The sequence below is a fragment of the Triticum urartu genome, chromosome 7A (genome assembly GCF_056163025.1).
Source record: "Triticum urartu cultivar PI428250 chromosome 7A, HENAU_Tu73, whole genome shotgun sequence".
NCBI lineage: Eukaryota > Viridiplantae > Streptophyta > Magnoliopsida > Poales > Poaceae > Triticum > Triticum urartu.
Window position 1 is genome coordinate 722,507,552 of NC_141879.1, and position 7,641 is coordinate 722,515,192.

The following is a 7,641-nucleotide window of genomic DNA, read 5'->3' on the forward strand; positions in this document are numbered from 1 at the left end:
GCAGCAGACCCAAATGCAGGCGCTGCAAGCAAGGGTACAAGCGATAGAGGAACGAGAAGCAAATCGCAGCAAACGTACTGCCGAAGCTTCCCCCGAAGCTACCCCGCCATCTCAGCGGAGAAGCAGCGTGGCTTCCACCGAGCCGCTTCAGCCGGAGCATGCCTTGACGGCTCCTGCCAGCTATCCCGTGGATGCTATCACGGAATCTCAAAATTGCCACCTTATGACGCAATGGATGAATTTGAAGGTCAAGGCGGCTGTTGGCTCTGTTTATCCTACTGAACTCGGCGCAACTTTTCACTGCCGGCCGATTCCAGAAGGATATGCTAGGGTGATGGTGGATGAAATAATGGAGGGATTTGAGGACCTCCAGCTTGACCACCCTACCGGTGAAGGGGAGACTAGGCTGGGGTCTGCTCTGAAGACTCCATGCCTATGGCGGAAGGAGCTCATCAACCTTCCGAATTGGACGCCTCCGCCTCCTCCTCCTCCTCCGGCAAGTCAGGGCACGCCGCCTCCTCCACCGCCTCCTCCTCCGGCGAGTCAGGGCACCCCGCCTCCTCCACCGCCTCCTCCTCCAGCGAGTGACGATCAGGGCACTCGACCGGCTCCTTCTTCGGCGCGTGGCAGCACTCCGCCTCCTTCTTCGCCTGTGACGACGCGCCCGAGCAGCCAGGCTCCTCCTTCTCCGCCTCGTCAGCAAGGGCGGAAGAGACCTGCCGCCGCTCCGGCTGCTCCGGCGCGTCGTAGTCCTTCTCCTCCGCCTCGTAAGCAAGTAAAGAAGACAACCACTCCGCCTGCTCTGCCGGCGTCTAGCAGTACAGCCAGAGGCGGGAGGACATACAGATTCGGTCCTTCTCTGAAGACTCCAGAGAAGTTACCATACGAGAGGACCCCGGAGGAGAACGCCGAGATCGCGCGAGAAGAATTGAGGAACTTCTTTGAAGGGGTGAAAGCAAAGAAACATCCACCTCCGGAGGAGAAGGTAGATCCGGTGAAAGCGAAGCGCACTCTGGCTGCCCTGACAAAACCACCCAAGTCTCCGCCGCAAGGAAACTATGAGCGCATTATTGGAAAGGAATTTGCCGAAGCGGAGCGGTCGGGAAGTACTGTCAGTGATCAAAGGCTGAAAGAACGACGAGCTGGGAAACAAATTGCCCAGCTTGGCGAACAAGCAAAGCAATCGTGCCCCCCGCTCAAGGTGCCTAGCGACAACGTCGCTAATGATCCGAGGATGGTGCCCGGTTATAGCAATCTTGGCGATTACCTGTCCGACGATGTACATTATGAACCCATGAAGGTGCAGATACAAAGATACGAGTACGGGAAGCCTCTCGTCAAAGATGAAAGATCTCTATCAACGATGATGCGAAGATTGCATGATTGGTACTTGAAAATCTGCAGAGACTCTGGGGGAGGAGTACTTTGTATGTGAAAGTTAAAAAGGAGCATGACCTCGTTCGAATTGAACTGTTGCCTGTTCCATTTGAGGAGTTCTTTCAGTTTTTCAATCAATTGGCCCTCGATAAAACAACGGTCACCTGCTACTGTCTGTAAGTAGTACTACTTCTGTCATTAAGTCTCTCTATATAGCTCAGCTCTTTCATTGCATGTATTTATAATCATCCTCACTATATTATGCAGATTGAAGATCGCCGAATTGAAGAAAAGACAAGTCGGTGATATTGGGTTCATTAACACATATCTCATAGATGCAACTCAGGTTAAATTTCATGCCGCAGATACCGAGGCCAACTTGCTACGATCGTTGGTAATAAATGAAAACAAAGATATAATACTCTTTCCTTACAACTTCAAGTGAGTGTTACTGTCTTGTGCGTATTCGGTTTCCCTTATATATTAGTCAAGGTTATAGTAATGTAATTGATGAGTTATGCATGTGTGTGTAGTTACCACTATATTCTCCTAGAGATTAAGCTTGAGCAGGGACTAGTAACTGTCTTAGACTCGAGACGAAAAGATCCCCAGGACTATGCGGACATGACTCAAATGCTCGAGAAGTAAGTTAAATCGATCATTATCCACCATATCAGCAACTTTGTTCATTTCCTGATATATCAAGTAATTGTTTTCTTTGTCTGGCAGGGTTTGGGAAAAATTCTCCAAAAAAGCTCCAAGACTCCCGAAGAAGCTGCAATTTAGACACCCGAAAGTAAGTACTATAGTAGCATGTTCCGCGTATCTCCTATTGATTTGGCATTCTTGCTTATCAGTTTGATTGACCTCTATTTCTTGTAAAGTGGTTGTGGCAGGAACAAGGGAATGATTTCTGTGGATACTACGTTTGCGAGTCCATCCGCCACACGACCTGTGAGCGGGGCTACACTGACGAACAATATGAAGTACGTAAATAACAACATTCACAATTTTATTTTATTACCATCATTTGTGTTGAGTTTCATTCATTCATATATATATGTATTGACCCCCTTCTTCAAATTAGATGTTTCGGAAGCGGGATGAACTCCTAGCACCAGCTCGCATGCGAGCAATTCAAGAGGAATTGGCGGCATTCTTTCTTGACCACGTGATCGCTGAAGACGGAGAATACTATGTGGACCATGAGTCCGTATGATTATATTTGTAAGAGATAATTATTGTATATATGTAGCCGGTAGTGTCGGATAGATATACGAGAATTTGTTGTTCGACCAATCTCTCGGAGAAAGAGAGGTGGTCGATATCACTTCTCTCTCTATGCATATTTGTTCATGACGATCTTCTGTTTCCTTCGTTTGCTTACTAGCTAGCTAGCGTTTCTAGTCCTCTCTATACGTATGTATAGTACGTAGCGTCGACCAAGCATGGACATAAGAGAGGACACCTCTCTATTAATTATAGCTAGCTAACACAATATATGAAACACCTAAATTAACCCCTTAAAACCCCCAACCCCCCCCCCTTTAAAAAAAACAAAAATCCAAACCACAGAAATGCTGACGCGTAGATGCCTATTGGTCCCGGTTGATGCCACCAACCGGGACCAAAGGGTCTCCTGCCTGGGCTCCGCGCACACGCCACGTGAAGGCCCATCAGTCCCGGTTCTGGATTGAACCGGAACTAAAGGGACAGGGCATTAGTACCGACTCTTTAGTCCCGGTTTAGAAACCGAGACAAAAGGCCCTTACGAACCGGGGCAACATGCTCTTTTTTACCAGTGTGGTCAGCCTGTTCCGCATGACCTGTGCAACACAAGTAGCACGCGACGTGCTCAACGCTCGTGTTGTCAAATCGCCCCGCCCACCACAACCACCCACCCTCCCCCCCGTACATCAACTTTTCATGCATGCGAGACAAGGTGTGGGCTGTGCACATCGTGTTACCCTTAATCTTTACCAGCTCGTGCGCGCGGAAAGCCATAACTGAGAACACAAGTTCATGCGCGTTGTACCTACCAGTTGGCATCCCCCCACCCCAGCTTTGCTCGCAAACACACTCCCAATTCCAGCAACAAACCACCAGGGCCTTGATATATTATGGAGGCCCAACAATCCAATGAACCGGCCCAGCAGTTATTTTTTCCAACAAATACGCAATATGAGTTGCCAAATTACCAACTAACAACAATACTGCATATAAAAATTGGCAATGCATAAAGAAGATTTCTCGGCATCGAAAAAGTAGGATCAAATGTTATGGATACATGAATGGACCGACTGGTCCATTATCAACGCATAGAAGCAATATAATTTTTTGGGTTACAAAGTCCTTGGGCATCAAGCCAATCACTATAATATTTTTCTCCTAGAGGAAGTTTGGCTCGAATGGATCAGTAGATTTGCCGCATACATTCCTACGGTGTCCGATTACTCCACATTTGGTAAACTTTGGCTCCTTCCTTGGAGCCTTTGGAATGTCGCCGCGATCAGGGCAAGTGGTGCATTTCTGTCCCTCTTTACGGCAAATCTTGCAGAATCGAGACCTCTTCATTTTCTCTTCATAAGGCGCTTTATCTCTGCTTGTAGTAGGTCTTCCTGATGCCCGCTTGCAATTAGCAGCTGCAATGCCGGAACAATATGATTGATCTCCACAGTCTTCAACCAAAGCTTTCACATGTTCAACTGTATCAGAACAAGCTGTGCCACTTGCCATCTTAGCTACACCATCTCTCTCTTCCAGCCCCATGCCATCCTTGTCATGGCTAAGTGGCAGCAACGTGGCATATACCTCCTTCATCATTGCCATGAACACATCATAACACTTCACATTGATGTCGCTAAGGCGCAACACTCCAGGGCCCTGATCCACATTTGGCTGTGCCTAAAAGTGTCGGACGCTGGTGGGCCTTTGTCTTTCTGGTACCGCACTAAGTGATCAAGCAATATATCCCTAGCATCCCTTGTCCATCTCTTAACAACGTGTTTATCTGGTATTTTTGCCAAACGAAACTCAATCATCACCTACGAATCGGAAGACAGAGCATAAGACTGCGGTCCAAAGTAATTCCAGCAACAAAGTTCAGGATACCAAATTCATGCATAGAGTCATTTCTTCCAATTACCTTCAGAGAATGGCAACAAACCATTCCAGAATGCTCAAACGTGCCACACTCACAATCAAAGAACCTCGCCTCATCATCCACATTGACAATAAAAACAATTTTGCTCCATTTCTCCCGAGCTGCCGCATCGAGATGCGTTACCTTGTAAACCTTTCGATGTTCTATAACATCAACCTGATGTGCAAAAGACTTGTACAGTGCCTCACTGAATTGTTCAAACATTGATCTTGTGTAGATTTTACTTGCGTGCCTCTCAATTGGTATGTTTAGCCTCAAAGGAACACCACTCTGCATGGAACATAAAATTAACTTAGTCATCAGCACTCACACAAACGACAATTCACCATTCTATTTATAGAAGTGTTAGCTGGAATAAAAAACAGAGAAAGTGTACCAGAGTAGTGCGCTTCTCCTGGAAGCTTTCCTCAGATTCCCTGTCGAACTGGAGCTTCTCATACTTCCTGAGGAATAGATGCATTGGACATCCTGGTGACACATATCCTTTCAGCAGGTGATTAGAACTCTCGATGCGCTGGGTGCTTGTCATTTTGGTGCAAAGAAAACCCCATCAAATACGGCTTTGCCCACTTGTGTCGCACTTCATTTATTTGTGTCAGGTACGGATGTTTCCTCAATGAGTACTTCTCCAGCATTGCATCCCATCCATCCTCAAACTCCTTCACTGTTATCATGTGATGGACAAGCTTGTGGAAGTCATTCTTGAAATCACTGCTCTTCTTCCCCCACAGGGAACCCATTGACTCCTTTGCATTTTTGAGTACATGCCATTTACAGCATCTATGAGTTGTATTTGGCAATTCCTCCTTGATAGCCAACTCCATAGAGTGTGCCTGGTCTACAAATGGACAAAACATGCTATCAGTAAGCAAAATTAATTTTGTTTTAAGTATGAACATTTTTATAGCCCTTGTTGCGAGCTTGAAATCCCACTCACCAGTCAATATCGTCTTGGGATGTTTGCCGCCAACCATACGTATGAATTCTCTGAAAACCCACTTAAATGTATCCTCCTTCTCATCTCTATGCATGGCACCACCGAAAATTATGCTCTGGAAATGGTTGTTTATGCCAACAAAGAAAGCGAAGGGCATGTCAGAGGTTTGTCCTGTAAGTTGTGTCAAATGTTATTGCATCGCCAAAGCATCTGTATTGGTCTATGCTTCGCCCATTCACTCACATAAGTGTTTTTATCCTACTTTCCTCATCAACTTGTATTGCATAGTTGAATTCTGGGTCATTTGCCTTCATTTCTGCAAGGATTTCCATCGTTTTCCTTGCATCTGAATCCGATTGCTCCTTGTTTATCTTACGGCATAGTGTTTTCAACGACCTCTTAGTAAAAGGAACATTCTCAACAGAGCCGAAGAAACTACCAACAATACTGAAGACCTTACCGAGACTCACATTATTCTGCCTAAGTTGCTTCACCAAATCTTGTGTGTAACGGCCAATGTGCCTATGCGACTTCCAATGCATCTTCTCCCCACATGTGCTCGACAGAGTGTGATTATGTTCCGCTTTGTGCTCAGATATATACCATGCATTGTCATCTAACCTTAGTAGCCTTATCATAGCACTGCACCCACACCTAGTTGACCTGTTGTTCTCCTTCAAAGGTTTCCCCTGCAAATCAAGCACATAGATTTATAGTCAGCATACCATAGGAGCACAAATTTTCCTGATTCAAGTTAAGATATAACTCACCGCACACCCGCACACAATCTCCTGCATGCACTTTTATAGGTTGACATTAAGTCTGCTCTTGGCGTACCTTATTCCAAAACCAACTTCCCAGGAATACAAGTTATAAAACTCATAGGCCTCATCAACAGAATCGAACGAAGTACCAATCTCTGGGTTAACAACATTTCCATTCTTCTTTGTTACGAAAGCTCTCATCGAAATCTCCAGAGCACTCTTTCTGTTTGGGTTTGCCTCGCGCTGTGCAGGTGCTTTGCCAATCGTCACCTTAAAGCAAAATCATTATATCAAGTATAAGCACCAAGCAATTCACAAAGGACTTTCCCTAATTAACATAGACAACCCCTAAGAATTCTGATAGAAATACATATTCTATAGTTATGCCGCCCGGCTAGCAGAACAAGATGCGATGGACACCCGATGTCAAGTGTTACTATGAAATAGATTTTTCACTTAACACAACTTTTTGCCCCTAAATTCAGAAACACGTTTGATTAACAAAACTAACAACTTTGACAGTTACTTCAACCCAGCAGTACAGGATAGCACTTCAGTACCTCCACCAGTAATTAATATTACTTCTGCATACAATTTTGGCAGCCTCAATAAGAAAGATCAGTCTAATGATTATTATCTGAGGATCAATGTTAGTCTAACGTTGATCCATTTAGAATCAGTAACACTTCTATTATGACTGTCAGCCTTGAACTTGAAAATTATACTGCAGAGATTATGTATGAACAACGGCAGAAGAAGAAACCATGGGAAATCAACTACTAAATCCAAGCGGTGCTGCATAAACATGCATAGACAAAGCTGGAGTGGATCAAGATTTAGCACACAGACCTTCCTGGTCTAGCCGCTGGTTGCCTCTGAACAAACGTTGAAATCTCCCCCATGGACGGAAATCCAACACCCCCCCGCCCTGTGGGCCGTCTCCGACGTGGCATACCTCGGCCTCGGCTATGCTAAGAGAAGCCTGCGACTCAACCGGCCCGGCCATGGCTACAGGACGTGCCTCCAAGACCGGCATCCTACATATCAACGGATCCGCGGTTATCTATAGCAGGTGAGATGCGATTCAAGATATAGAGCAGGAGACATGCGATTGAAACATGGGGCGGCAGAACTCCTAACCCGTGCGGTCCCGCAGTTGTATCTCCGAGGTCCATGTTCAAATCCATGGAGACGAGGTGGACAGAGGTGGGCTGTGGAAGATGAACATTAACCCGACTGGATTCCTCGACCACCCCCGCCCCCTCCCCCCACCTCCAAGCTTATCGAGAAGGAGCGGTGGGCCACACGCAGTAAATTCGACCTTGTACTGTTGGAAACATTAAAACTACCCGAGCTGTGGCAGGTCCAATACCTACACACAGCACATCGAACATCACCTT

The 7,641-nt window shown here is 46.1% G+C and overlaps 1 pseudogene across 1 annotated transcript; it reads right to left on the minus strand.

Annotated features, from left to right (window-relative positions):
* Positions 1-3,595: 3,595 nt before the first annotated feature.
* On the minus strand, positions 3,596-7,247 carry LOC125525192 (protein FAR1-RELATED SEQUENCE 5-like; annotated as a pseudogene). Its single transcript, XR_015610171.1, has 6 exons — positions 7,197-7,247; positions 6,248-6,511; positions 5,740-6,166; positions 5,159-5,378; positions 4,523-4,835; positions 3,596-4,421 (listed from the first exon to the last, which is right to left on the minus strand). The product of XR_015610171.1 is annotated as a protein FAR1-RELATED SEQUENCE 5-like (transcript).
* Between the last annotated feature and the right edge of the window lie 394 nt (positions 7,248-7,641).